Source organism: Petaurus breviceps, unplaced genomic scaffold (assembly GCF_028583685.1).
Source record: "Petaurus breviceps papuanus isolate PSGF00001 unplaced genomic scaffold, PetGlider_PUasm1.0 90842, whole genome shotgun sequence".
Taxonomy (NCBI): Eukaryota; Metazoa; Chordata; class Mammalia; order Diprotodontia; family Petauridae; genus Petaurus; species Petaurus breviceps.
Window position 1 is genome coordinate 24,663,373 of NW_027187358.1, and position 14,229 is coordinate 24,677,601.

Below are 14,229 nucleotides of genomic sequence, written 5' to 3' on the forward strand. Positions count from 1 at the left end.
AAAGTCCCACCAACCATACAACAGGGTTCTTCAAAGGAAAAGTCTTCCATCAATGTCAATTCCCTTTCTAATGCATGGGGTTATTGAAAAGTTCAAATGTGATCATAATGTAAAAATCACTTATAAAATATGAAGCCATACAGATTCTAGGCATGATTCAAGTTCTTGCCTTCTGCTTAAGAAGAATTTAAATGTGCATTGTTTTAGATTGGCTAAATCTGCAGAAAAGACTATGACTAACGCAAGATCCTATAGTCACCCCTGGCCTGGCTGATCACAAACACCTCAGGGCTTCAGCTGTCCATGACTGATCCCAAAGTGAAGAATGGAAGCAAGACTGTTGGTAGTTCTAATATATTACAACTTTTTATTTTCCTGAGTATAGAAATCATTACAAATCATGCCTCATTTTCACTTTCACAAATCTCTCACTGTCACATTCTCCCCATTTTGTGTCAGCTGCATTAATTTTTCACCAACTACAAGGAGTTGCAAAGAGTGGTCTTTCCCTTCTTTGTGGCTTATTTTGAGTTGTCCGTTTTCTCATGCACATGAAAAACATCAGTCCAACACTTAATGGGTCATTGGGATGAAGTACTCATCTTTTTCCTAAATGTTTAAATAATGACCACAAACCTGAAGTTTGTTACACTACAGATACCAAACAATTGTGGAGGCCAACAAAGACAAGAACAATAGTCCTTCTCTAGACATAATGCTTCATTTAAACCAAACTTCAAAATACATTAGCAAAGACATGTCCTCTCCTTCTGACTGCCATGTACTTTTCCTTATGGGCACCTCTCATGTGTCTAAAGTAGAGTAAGAATGGCAGGCAGTCAGTAAAACACCCTCTAAACCCATCTTAAACGTGGAAAGGTTATGATCACTGTACAATTAAATAATGCATTAAGACAGTGCTAGTCCCTAAGTCATTAGTCAAATCACATCAACAAACATTTATTAATTGCCTACTATATGCCAAGTACTATGCTAAATAGCAAGAAAATAGAGATAGGAACAAAAAGCAAAAACAGTTCCTGCCTTCAAAAAGGTCACACTCTAATGAGGGAGAGGCAAACAGCCAGGTATAAACAAGACTTGTGCAGGATAATCTGAGATAATCTCAGAAGGAAGGCATCTTGCAGGAGGTGGGATTTTTGCTGAGATTTGAAGAAAGCCAGGGAAGCCGGTTAAGGAAGGGGGGGACTTTTGGGCATGGGGGTTAACCAGTGAAAATTCATGGGGTCAGGAGATGGATTATCTTGTAGGAGAATGAGGCCAGTCTACTAAGAGCTTGGTTTTGAAGGACTTTAAAAATCAAACAGAAGATTTCATATTTGATCCTGGAGGCAACAGGGAGCCACAGTGATATGAAACCAAATAGAATAAAAATTGGAAAATGTGCATATGCGCAGATTAATGAGATAAATGCATAATGAACTACCAAATATGGAATAAAATCATCCCTACTTTACTTGTAAATGGTAAAATGCTGCTACTTTTTTCAAGGTTAAAAATCATTTGCAACAGATTCTGAAACCAGTTTAAATAAATTCCCTGGTTTTGATGAGAAATCATTGATACTCAATAATTTCATGTTTTCGATGAGGTCAATTCAGGGGCATAAGGTTCAAAAAGGACAGAAAATAAAAACAAATAATGAAGGTCATATATGTTGCTACAAATGTGAAAGAGAAGTGATTAGTATAGTTAAAGTTTCCACCATTGATCAATATTTTATTTACATGAACAGAAAAGAGTAGAAAAGTACATGATTCCTGTGCACAGAGATAGCATGATATAGAAGCAAAAGCATCAATTTTGGAGTCCAAAGTGGGAGGCTAGAATATCAATTTTACTACTACAGTAACTGTGATGATGAGCCAATCTTCTCACCTCTGTCTCAGTTTCCTTACCTGTAAAGTGGGATGATGCTACTGTTTTGCAAGATTATGGCAAGAAAAGCCATACTTGGAACATGCTATATACATGTGAGCTATTATAGTTATGAAAAGCTTAGCCATTATGCAAAGAGCACATAACTGGCACATTAACAAAAGAACACTTCAGGATTGAGCCAGAATGAGCAAATTTCAGATCATGTAGCATCATACAGTGGATTTGCTACTTATGCTCTTTAAATGAAGGGACTTCCTTGAAATTTCTAAAATAAAGGAGATGTAAATTCCTCCACATTATTAAAACAATTACTCACAATCTTTTATTTACAAAGCGAAGGTAGTAGATGCTGTTGTTTTCACCACTTTCTTTTCCAGGCAAATGGAAGGATCACTGATATCAAGGGCAAGCAAACTGATTGGTCAAGAGAGTGCCCTTATATTTGGATAAAGACTATAATTAAAGAGTAATCCACATTCAAGCAAAATGATAATCAGGATAATAATATCTTGGTTAATGTATTTTGAAAGCAAAAAGTAACAACAGCACTACCAATATGAAATTAAGCTTTCATAACATGTTAATATAAAAATATTACAACTCTTCATCATGCCTTCCTGCCTAGGTGTAAACCAGAAGGATTTCCATGTGTAAATGGGATCATATATGCCTTCCAGAAGAGGCCAAGTACAGACATTTTTTACAGGATCCAACAAAATGATGCAAATTGAAACTACGGAAGAAAATGACTCATGGCTTCTTACCAATTCCCTTATCAAATGGAAAAATCATTGATGGAAAAATCTTTGGTTCTAGTTTCAGAGGACCTAGGTTCAAAGCCTACTTCTTATGTCCATTACCTGTACAACTTTTGGTAAACTTTTGGATCTCCCTGGGCCACAATTTTCTTATTTGTCATACAGGGATCCTATGCATAGGAAAACTTAACTAAACCAGAAGGATAGAAAGGTCCATTGCTCATCAATCTCTATAGTCAAAGAAAAAGAGTTCTGCCAATGCCCAGGATATTTGTCCATTTTAATTAAAGTAAATAGGAAGGAGAGTTGGCCCCAAGGGAAAAAATTGTAAATTAGGTGAAGTTTTGCATTTGGCTCAAGAAGACCTTCCCCACCATTCCACCATCTACAGTAGTAGTTCCCAGCTGCCTAGGGCCCACAAAACACTCCCCAATAAGAACTTTTCATCACTAAGTCAATCCACAAGCATTCGTTACATGCCTCCTCTGTCAGGCACTGGGTTAGGAGCTAGATATACAAAGACAAAAAGCAAATACTCCATGCTTCACCACCACCCTGATAAAAACATCTGTTTGCTTTCTATTCTACCCTTTTGGATTTCTTCATTACATATCAATAGATAACTGATTCAACTAATACATATCTATTAACACATGCAATGATAACTCACATTTCTCTAGTACTTTAAAAGTTTCAGAAATCCCATTTCTTACCACAGCCTTGTGTAGTATCTATCTCATTATACCCATTTTACAGAGAAGGAAAATGGGACTCAGAGAAGCCATGATCAGAGTCAGGAATAACACCTGGACCTCCTACATCTAGGTTCAATGAGAGTTCTTCTCCATCATTCCAGCTCACAATAACAACTAACCCTGGAGTGGCACTCCATGCTTCACACAACTCTATGAAGGGTAAGAGAAAGTTTATACTGGCTCAGGAATTGGAAGGCCCTGAGTTTGATTTCTGGCATTTCCACTCACAGTGTATTCTAAAAATCATTGAGGTAGTCTTCAAAGAGTAAACCTCAAAGAACTGTCTAAATGTTATCTATGATTATACTAACCTTTTTTCATCTGGTTGTGACTTCATCATTAATGTGTTAATGAGAGTAGACCAGACCCCAGTTTTCCCCTTATAGGTAACAGTATACAATATATGATCCTGAATCTCCAGAGATACTATCTAATTGACAAGAATAACTCACTCCATTGATAGACAATATAGTCAGTAGGTGACAGGAGACATTTACATATAAGTGTGCACTGGAGTGTTTCATGAAAGCACAGTTTCTAAATAACTGAAGCTCATCACTTTAAATTTTAATATTTTACTTCAACTATTTTGAATGGAAATTCTCCTACAATGGGATACATTTTTTTCCTATCTTATTAAGCAGAATATACTCAACATGATTTGATTCATCTTCATAATCATCATTATGCATACCAGTAACTGTATAGTGTTGCACAATAATGTCCTCGGACGATATTGACATATGTAGAGTTGTTTTTTTGTCCACATGTTAAATGATCCCAGAATGCTATGGTTTTTAAAATTCATGTACTTTTCCTTAATTTTTCAGGTTCTTCTTCTTTAACTCATCTATTGTCTTTCATCCTTCTTCATCCACTCCTACCTACCATCCATCCCTTCTATCCTCTAGTATAATTTTCTGCTTCTAATATTGTCATGGGCAGAAAAAAAAACAAACTCATATTTGTTACAACTGTTTAAGAGTAAATGTGCAAAGAATGAGGGTCTTAGGACTCTCATAAGGAAAGTAAATAAAATTTATATATTAAGTCCATTACATTTCTTTTAGCTACTCTAGAAGCTTTTGGGGTTTATTTCTAGGGTTTCAGTCATGTTCTATAAGGCTGAAGTTACTGAATAAATGACCCCTGAATATATACACATGCAAGCACATACACACACACACACACACACACACACGCACACACACAATCAGCTACATCAGCTATCCCTTGTACCTTTTTCACAGGGGTCAAAGATTGATAAAGGAGATTGAGGAAGCAAGAATGTCATGGTACTTCAAGGATTTGTTCATGCTATACCAGCACTGACTCAGCTTCAGAATGAAACGGTGGCCTACCTCATTACAATGTGTGACTTAGACAAATGGCTTAGAATCTTGCTCACTGAATTATTTTCTTGATAAGAAACAGGTTCACCCACCCTCATATCTCTCTCATTTAGCCCTTAAACCCACCCAGATTCCAAATGTGCCAATGCTTTGTATCCCCAATACACACAGAAGCCACTTAATCAAGGCTGGAGGGTCATTAAGATGATGATGAGCTGTTTTCAGCCTTCCAGAAACTCCAATGACACGTGTGTGTGTGTGTGTGTGTGTGTGTGTGTGTGTGTACTATCTATGGATACAAGTGCCCCCCCCAAAAAAATTCTATCCCTAATGAATGAAACATATTTGCATCAAATCTTAAATACTAAATTCCTCAGAACCTGGCAAGAGGCTGCTAGCTTTTCCTCCTTCAGACAGTGTTTTATTATCATGGAGATATAATATATCTGAGATTTATCCATTTGCTACTCATCACGTGAAGGCAACAATGAGTTCTTTGTCTAAATAGGCCTTTCAGTTCATTGGAGAATGGGTTTCTTTGATGTGTTAAATCCCTAAGAATCAAAATAGTGGAGTTTTCCACTAGGAGTAACTCAGTTCAATTTCTAAACATATTTTCCTGAAAGGAGCAATTACAAATGAATTGAAAGCCTAGGCTTGAAATATTAGAAGTTATAACATCCAAACTAAAGGCTAAAATAAAAACATCATATTTAACAGGAGAGGTGGCCTGTAAAAGCCACATATTTGAAAAAGTATTTAGAATGGAATTAAGCAGCTGAAAAATACAATTTGCTCCCTGCTACATCAGTATTCCCATTCATGCATTAGGATCACGGAAATGGAATTATTGAGTGCCCTAGTCATTTAGTGATAAGTGGTGGCAGAACCCAATGGTTTTCCAATTCCAAGCCCACATAATGCATACAGGAGATAATTCAGTGTCTCTTGAAAAAAAAAACTGATGAGAAGATATTTTCACTTCAGAGAAAAGCCCATGTGTTTATGTAGTCTGTGCCTCACAGAGCAGCTAGTAAACATCGGCTTGAATACCTGCGGGTAAATTCACCAATTAAAATTAAATAACAACATGTTAGTTTCACTGTATCCAACCTCTTCACTCACTTTAAGGTAAAGGTCTGTAATACCCAGGAAGCTCTTACTGTTACTAACTGGCATTTGTTACCTGTGAGTCAATCCAAATGAGGCCCATTTTGGAAGGTAGAAATGGACCTCCTTATGCAGAAACCATGCCTTTCACAGCTAAAGAAGCATTTTGAAGGACTACAGAAAAATACATATTTTAAGTGTATAAGAACCTGAATGTTTCAAATGGGGAAGCATTTTCAGACTATTTAACAAAATATCTTACCAGAGATACTACAGTCTTCTTTGAAGACAGGTACTATACTTTGCTAACTGGTCTATCACACAGACTAGGCAAGAGAGGACTGCCCTGTAATCTCTTTTCTTTCAGAACACTCTGATTTGCAAAGCAGCCAAGGATTTCCAAGAAAGGCCTTCTACAGGAAAAAATATGTTTGCCTGGAATGGTGACCATTTTTCGAAGAATTCTCATTGTTAAAGAAAGGAACTTTCAGGAATCAGGTCATAGAGTAGCAATGAGTCTGTGGCTTCTCATTCTTAGTATCTCATGGCAATTTCTATAGAAGTCCCATCCTATGGTGTAATATGCTATGGCGATAACACACTAAAACCAACACAGACTCAGCACTCTGAAATATTACAGTGAGTCACTGAATGGCGGCCAGATGCTGGAGTCAATACATCTCTAAGAAAGAAGTCTGTGGAAGGAATATTCCTGAGGCCTGCACCAAAACAATGAATTAAAGAAATCCCCAATGTATTTTACCAATTTAAATTAAATTGCAATTGGTTTCAGATCCAACTGCAACGTAGACACGATAAAATATGACTAGCAAGGCTCACTTTGGGACAAAGGTTGGTTTGATAATCATAATTACATTTCCACTATCACTATTTTCTTAAGTGTTCATAGATTTATTATCCTTTTCCTGAATAACCTATGGCTGATTTGCAACTTCTTTGGTAATTTCTAAGGAGGCACTAGCAATTTCTTACATCTTCAGTAATGCCTAAAATGGACATTTTTTATATTAATGATCTCACCAGGAGAAAAAGTGTACTGTGAATGCATGATGGCCATATGGAAAAGACAATGAAGTTTAGTAATTAAAACTGAAAAGGGAAAGAACTGTGCAGTAATTAGAACACTGATTAATCAGCTGATAATTTTATCTTGATTAATGCTGCTGATTTTCCTCTTCTTATTGACCTAGGAAAGGTAGGTTTAGACCAATTAAATATAAATTATTCCCTTTTTTCACATTCCAGGCAGATTTGAGTGTTCTAAGTCATACTACATTTAAGATGAGCTGTTGAATTGCTTTTACTAAATTGGGCAGCTCCACAAAAGATGGAATAAGGTTTATGTTCCAAACACCCTGATGCTTTTATCTAAGTCTGAATTGTACAAAATAGGTTTATTTCACTATTATCTGGGGAATATTAAAATTAGAGTAAATTATGATAAAAAATAAAGAATTTTCTCTGCTAAAACTCCAACAGAAGAATGAAGAATTGATTCATTTTATCATATCTAAGATGTAGAGAATAATATGAAGCTGAAATTTTGGAATAACACTAAGATTAATCATATAATTTCATGTGTAAGATTTCACATATAACTCCAAAAATATGCTATTTAATAACGATGAGTTGTTCTAGTATTATACGGAGTCCATCACATCCTCTAGGACAAACAAGGACAGATTCTTAAAAATAAAGTGAAGGAATGCCTCATTTTATATTTAATACCTATGGGAGAACTAGAGCATCCAAGAAAATGGTGACAGGCACTAGTGGATAAAACCTGGTCTCAGAATCAGGAAGATCTGAGTTCAATTCCAGCATCTAACACACTGAGTGACCCTGGGCAAGTCATAAAAACCTCTCAATGTCCCATGTAACTCGAATAAGTCAGAGAGGTGACACCAATTTTCACTGGTAGTATTTCCTCACCGAGTTCCCATACCAATGAAATCACAGGTCTTGTTTTTTATCCAGGATATTAAAGCAAAGAAAGGAAGCAAAATGAAAGCACAAAGTTGAAATTCTATTTATATAACAAAATTTGTTTACATCCTTCATGCTTGTCATATTCTCAGTGAGTACTAACTTTGGAGTTCGAAGACCTTCATGGTCTTAGCAAAGTCACTTATAACCTCCCTGGCTTTGAGGTTCCTAAAATTAGCTTACTTCCAGCTTTAGAACTATAACCCATGATCTTTTGAAAAGATTTACAATTTTCATTATTGAACATATTTCCAAATTGGATTATAAATAGCATTTCCCTCACCCAAAGAAGAAGCAACATGATATTGGAGTTCTCTTCCTGGTTCTACTATCAATTAATTTTGTGAGCTTTGACAAATTGTTTAATGCCTCTGAGTCTCAGTTTTCTCATCTCTGAGATGAAATGTTTGCTTGTTTGCAAACTAGTATGGTATTGGATAGAACTCAGAAAAATTACAGGTAGAAAGGACTTCATAATCTGGTGTATTAAAGCATAGAATCTAGAATGTTACAACAGGAAAAGACTTCAGAGACAATCTTATTTGAGTCATTCGTTTTACAGATGCCACAGTGAATTTTTCACAGGCTTAGACATGTAATAAATAAACAGCCTTCAAAAAGAAAAAGAAAAAAGACATGTTTGGTCAAAGTTACCTAGGGTTTCTTATGGTTCTAAAATCAGGTTATTTTAAAGCCTTAAGCTCAAATGGTTGTTTTCCTTCACCCTTGAAGAGGACCAAAATGACATCACTATGTTCAAGTCAAGTTACAGTGTTTCTGACTGTTGTGTGACTACAGTGTGTCTGACTGCTGTGTGACTACAGTGTGTCTGATCAGACCAATATGAGCTCAGAAGGTTGTGCCACAGGTCAGGCACAAATAGTCCATGTGAACACTTGGGGTGGATTCTCTAATTTACACATCTCTAGTTTGTTATGAGCTATGTCAGTTTGCTTTGCTCATAGAGCACAGCACTTTGTCTGATGAGGGAAGTCCTCATCCATGCTGGGCAGTCTTGTGCCTGTGTCTCCCATGTCACACAATCAGCTCTAAAATTCTTAAGAGAGAACTTGAGAGTGTCCTTGTATTGCTTTTCCTCACCACTGTGTGAGCACTTACCCTGTGTTCCCCATAAAATAGTCTTTTTGGCAAGCACATGTTTGGTATTTGAACATGGCCAGATCATCAGAACTGTGCTCTCTACAGGAGAGTTTCAATGCTCGGAAATTTAGTTCAAGAATGGACCTCAGTGTCTTGTACCTTATCCTATTAGGTGATCTTCAAAATCTTTCTAAGACAATTCAAATGGAACTGATTCAGTTTCTTCGCATGGTGCTGATAGACTGTCCAGGTTTCACAGGTGTACAACAATGAGGTTAGTACAATGACTCTGTAGACCTTTGGTTTAGTAGTCATTCTAATACCTCTTCTCTCCCACACTTTTCTTCAGAGCCTCCCAAACACTGAGCTAGCTCTGGCAATATGTGTGTCAACCTCATTATCAGTGTGTACATCCCAATAAAGTGTACTGCCAAGGTAAGTGAATTCATCCAAAACTTCTCCATTTGCTGTAACCAATGGTTCCATGTATGGATGGTATGGTGCTGGCTGATGGAGCACCTGTGGTTTTTTGGTGTTGATTGTTAGGTCAAAATTAGCATAAGCAGTACATAATCAATCCATACTTGGCTGCATTTCAGCTTCAGAGGCTACATTGAGTACACAATCATTTGAAAAAAAAAAATCATGTACCAATATTTGCTCCACTTTGGTCTTGGCTTGTAGCCTTTTCAAGTTGAAGAATTTACCATCAGTGTGGTAGCTGACCTTGATTCCATGTTTATCCTCATTGAAGATAATTGACAACATGGCTAAAAACATCATGCTAAAAAGCAGGGAAGCAAGCACATGGCCTTGTTTCACTCCATTGGGAAAGCACGAGGACATTGTCAATTAACTGGAACCTGGGCAGCATGCCATCATGAAAATGACATACAATAATGATTAACTTCTCTGGGCAACCAAATTTTGACATAATTTTCCATAAGGCATCACTACTGACAGTATCAAAGGCCTTGGTAAGATCTACAAATGTTGTGTATAGACTGCTATTCTGCTCCTGGCATTTCTCCTGGAATTGTTGGGCAACAAATACCATATAAACTGTTCCTTGGCCCTTTCCAAAGCCACACTGACTCTCAGGTAGATGTCCATCTTTCAAGTGATGAATCAGTCTATTAAGGAGAACTCTGGCAAGAATTTTGCTGGCAATGACTAAGAGGGAGACACACCTGTGATTGTCACAGGACAATTTTTTTCCTTTACCTTTATAGAGATGGACAATGAAAGCATCCTTGAACTCCTGGGGCATAACCTCCTTTTCCCATGTAACCTGGACAATTTCAGTTAGTTTTTGTATGAGCAAAGGACCCCCACACACACACCTTGTAAATCTTAGCTCCAATAAAATCAGCAACAGGTGCTTTGCCTCATGGAACGAATGAAATAGCATTCCAACTTTTCTTCAGTTGGAATTTCAGGTAGGGAGGTATTGACTTCAACCTGAGATAAACAGTCAATGGCTTCAGGATTGATTGATGACACTCTGTTGAGAACACTATGGAAGTGTCCAACCCATCTATTCAGGATCATGCTGTTATCACTAATCAATGTAGTTCCATCAGCACTGAGTAATTGAGATGCACCACAGGTCTTTGTCCCATAAATAGCCTTCTGAGCATCATAAAAGCACTTTGGATTTTTAATATCAACATAAAACTGAATTTCATCTGCTTTCTTACTGAGTCAAGAATCCTACATCTCTCTAAGCTTAACTTGTACTTTATTTTTAATGGAATTAAATGCTGCCTTCTTAGAGATGGATGAACTATTCTGCTGGTAAATCCTGTGGAGCTCTTGTTTTTCATTTAGCAGCTTCTGAATTTCCCCATCATTTTTGTTAAAGCATTTTGATGTTTGTGAGTGTTCTGAACCAAATGAGCAAATGTAGTACTGTACACCAAATCTCTGAAACTGCCTACTTTTCTGCTCCACTGTTGCCAACTGTGTGTTGGCTTAACTTTCTCTACAAGTTAGCAACAAACTGTTCATGCTCAGAGAAGAGCTCTACTATGTTGACATTGAGTCTTCTGGTAATCATTGTGCCTTGGGGCTACCAATTTTGTTGAATGAAAATATTTAGCTTGGAGAGGATAAGTCTATAATCAGTCCAGCACTCTGCACCACACATTGCCTTTGTCACTCTAACTTTCTTTCTCTTTCTGACTCTTCTCCTTACAGTCACATAGTCTATTAAATGCTATTGTTTGCTGCAATAGTTCATCCATGAAGTTTTACTACATTTATGTAAATGGAAAAGAGTATTGATGATGAGAAGGTCATGAGATGCATGGGTAGTAAGCTGCCATTGCTGTTGCTGTTTCCAACTCCATTCCTCCCAAGGACTCCCTGACATATCTGGTAGTCTGAGCCTACTCTAACATTAAAGTCACCCAAAATTATAAACTCATCCTCTTTTATACATTGATGATAATGGTCCCCAGGTCTTCATAAAACTTTTCTTTGACCTCATCAGTGTTCGTTATGGTGGGCGCATATGCACTAATGATGGTTGCATGACCTTTTCCTGCAAAGGGCAATAACATTGTCACAAGCCTGTCATTCATTCCTTTTGAAGCTTGTTGACTAGACTAGTTTTGATTGCAAAACCTACACCAGCTTCACAGTGCTCCACTCTAGGAAAATGTGTATCTAGCTCCTACTTCAGGAAGCTGACCTTCATTTACCAGTCTTGTTTCACTCAGGGCTGCAATTTGGATGCAATAATTGCCAATTCTCTCACAAGAGATGTTCATCTTTCAGGTCTATTGAATTTTGTGTTGTCTATAAGTGTGCACACATCCCATGTACCAATGGTGAGTGGAATCTTCTTTGCCAAAGTTTTTGTATTTGTGTATGTGTGTTTTGACCACAGGGTGGGGATCCCCATCTGCCATAGTAATGAGGTGAGGGTTTGGTAAAGAGCCAATTTTTAGGGTACCTGTTCTAACCCCTTCTACACACCAGAAAGTGAGTAGTGTGATTCTTTTTTGTTTGGTTGGGTTTTTTGTTTGTTTGTTTTTTTGCTTTTTGGAGGGAGGAAGACAGGGCAATTGGGGTTAAGTAACTTGCCCGAGGTCAAACAGCTAGTAAGTGTTAAGTGTCTGAGGCCACATTTGAACTCAGGTCCTCCTGACTCCGGGGCCAGTGCAGGGCCACTGTGCCACACAGCCATCCCAAGAGTAGTATGATTCTTAAAAGGCTGCTCAGATGGCAGGGGCAGAGGGGAGAGGGGGGAAGGGAACCTGCTGAATGCCACTGCTACTTCCAGTGAGAAGATGAGCCTATGGCCTAGGCTGTCTGTGTGCAGGATTGCTCCCAGTGTATCCACAACTGCTGCTTCATCACTTGCCTGTCACCACAGGACTTTGAAATAGGTAAAAACATGGTAAAAAAAAAAAACATTTTTTTGACTCATATATAAGTTGAATTTAAGTGAAGCAGAGTTGCACAAAGTTGTCAGCCTCACTCTCTCTTTCAGAGTCATCACAGTCCAATGGCAGATAGACAGTGGATGACCTTGGCGTCTTCGTGTCTAACCAAGCTCTAAGCTCTCCACAGCACCTGTTCCAGCTGCCTTCATGGCTACTGAAACAAATTGTTCTCATCTGCCCAGTCTACCAGGAGAAGTCTATAGATGCTTAGGGTAGACACCCCCCTAACCCACCAGTAGGTTTGAGACCCCTTGTTTACCCTCCACCTGGGTTTGCCTATGTACCAAAATGGTTTGCCAGGGTATGGCTACTGCACAACCTACAACTTCTTGGAGCCACAGATGAGAGTTAGGTGGATCAGGTGTACACTAAAAGTGGAAAGCAGTCCTGAAAAGGGCTTGGCAGCCTTCACACCAGAGGTACTAGTCTTCCGTGAACACACTCTATGCTCCATAGGCTCAAATAAAATGCTTCTAAATACTTTTGTGTTCTCTTTCCTTTTAAACTCCAGTTTTGTAAAAATAATTATTAGTTATTCATTAAATAGAAAACCCCCCACTAAATCATAAAAGAGTCCAAGATATTCATTCAATTCAATTTAACAAGAATTTATGCATCACTAATATGCATGACATTACGCTAGGTACTGGGTAGATTAAGAAAAACTCAATAGTGACTGCCTTCAAGGAATTGACATTAAAATGGGGGTTTGGGGGAACTCTTTTACATAGATATGAAAATATAAAATGAGAGGCAGTGTGGTACAGTGGATAAAGAACTGACCTCCAAGTCAGGAAGACCTCAGCTCACATCCGGTATTTGGCATATACTAGCGGTGTAATCCTCAGTAAGTCATTTACCCTCTCAGTTAACCCAGTCAGTTCTCTAAAACAAAAAATTACACAACAGATGCCAGTCTGCATTGGTAGGAAGAGTTTCACCACATTGTGGTCCCTATGCCAATGAAATCACCTGCACAGTTTAAAAAAAATTGACAGAGAAGGGTGTGTGTGTGTGTGTGTGTGTGTGTGTGTGTGTGTGTGTGTGTTGGGGAATAAGAAGGGAAGCTAAAAGGGCTTTATGTAGGTCTGAGCTGGGCCTTGAAGGGAACCAGAATCAGAAGAAAAGATACCATTACAAGAAAGGAGATACAGAGAAAGGAGGTAGAGTCATATACAGGTAAGCGCAAGAGATCCAATTTGGTTGGATTATAGAGTAGTTGAGGGAGAGAAATATGAAGTAAACCTAGAAATATAGACTAGAGTGAGGTTGTGATAGTACTTGCATGCCAAATAGAAGAGTCTGGGATATATACTAGACAAACTAGGGAGCCATTGAAGCTTCTTGATCAGGATAGTGACATTGATAGTCAGACTTGAGTTTTAGGAATATCAACTTGGCAGATGAGTGGACAAAGTATTAGAAAGAGGAGAGACCAAAGGCAGGGAGCCCAGTCAGGAGGCTATGGCAAGGGTCCTAACCACAGGTGGTAAGAGCCTGAATTATGCTAGTAGATGAATGAGCATAATGAATAGGATGCCTGGGAGAGATGTTGCTGAGGTAGAATTCACAGACTTAGCAACTAATTATATATAGTAAAGAAGAGTGAAGAGTCAAACATGACTCCAAGTTGGAGAATTATGGTGATGAAAATAGTTGTGGTGCCATTGATAGAAACTGGTAAACGAGAATAAGGAGAGAGGCAAAGGAAAAGAGAACAAGCATGGATATGTGATGAGGAAATGAAGGCAGGAAGTGTAGACAACTCTTTCTAGGAAGCAAAGGCAGGAAG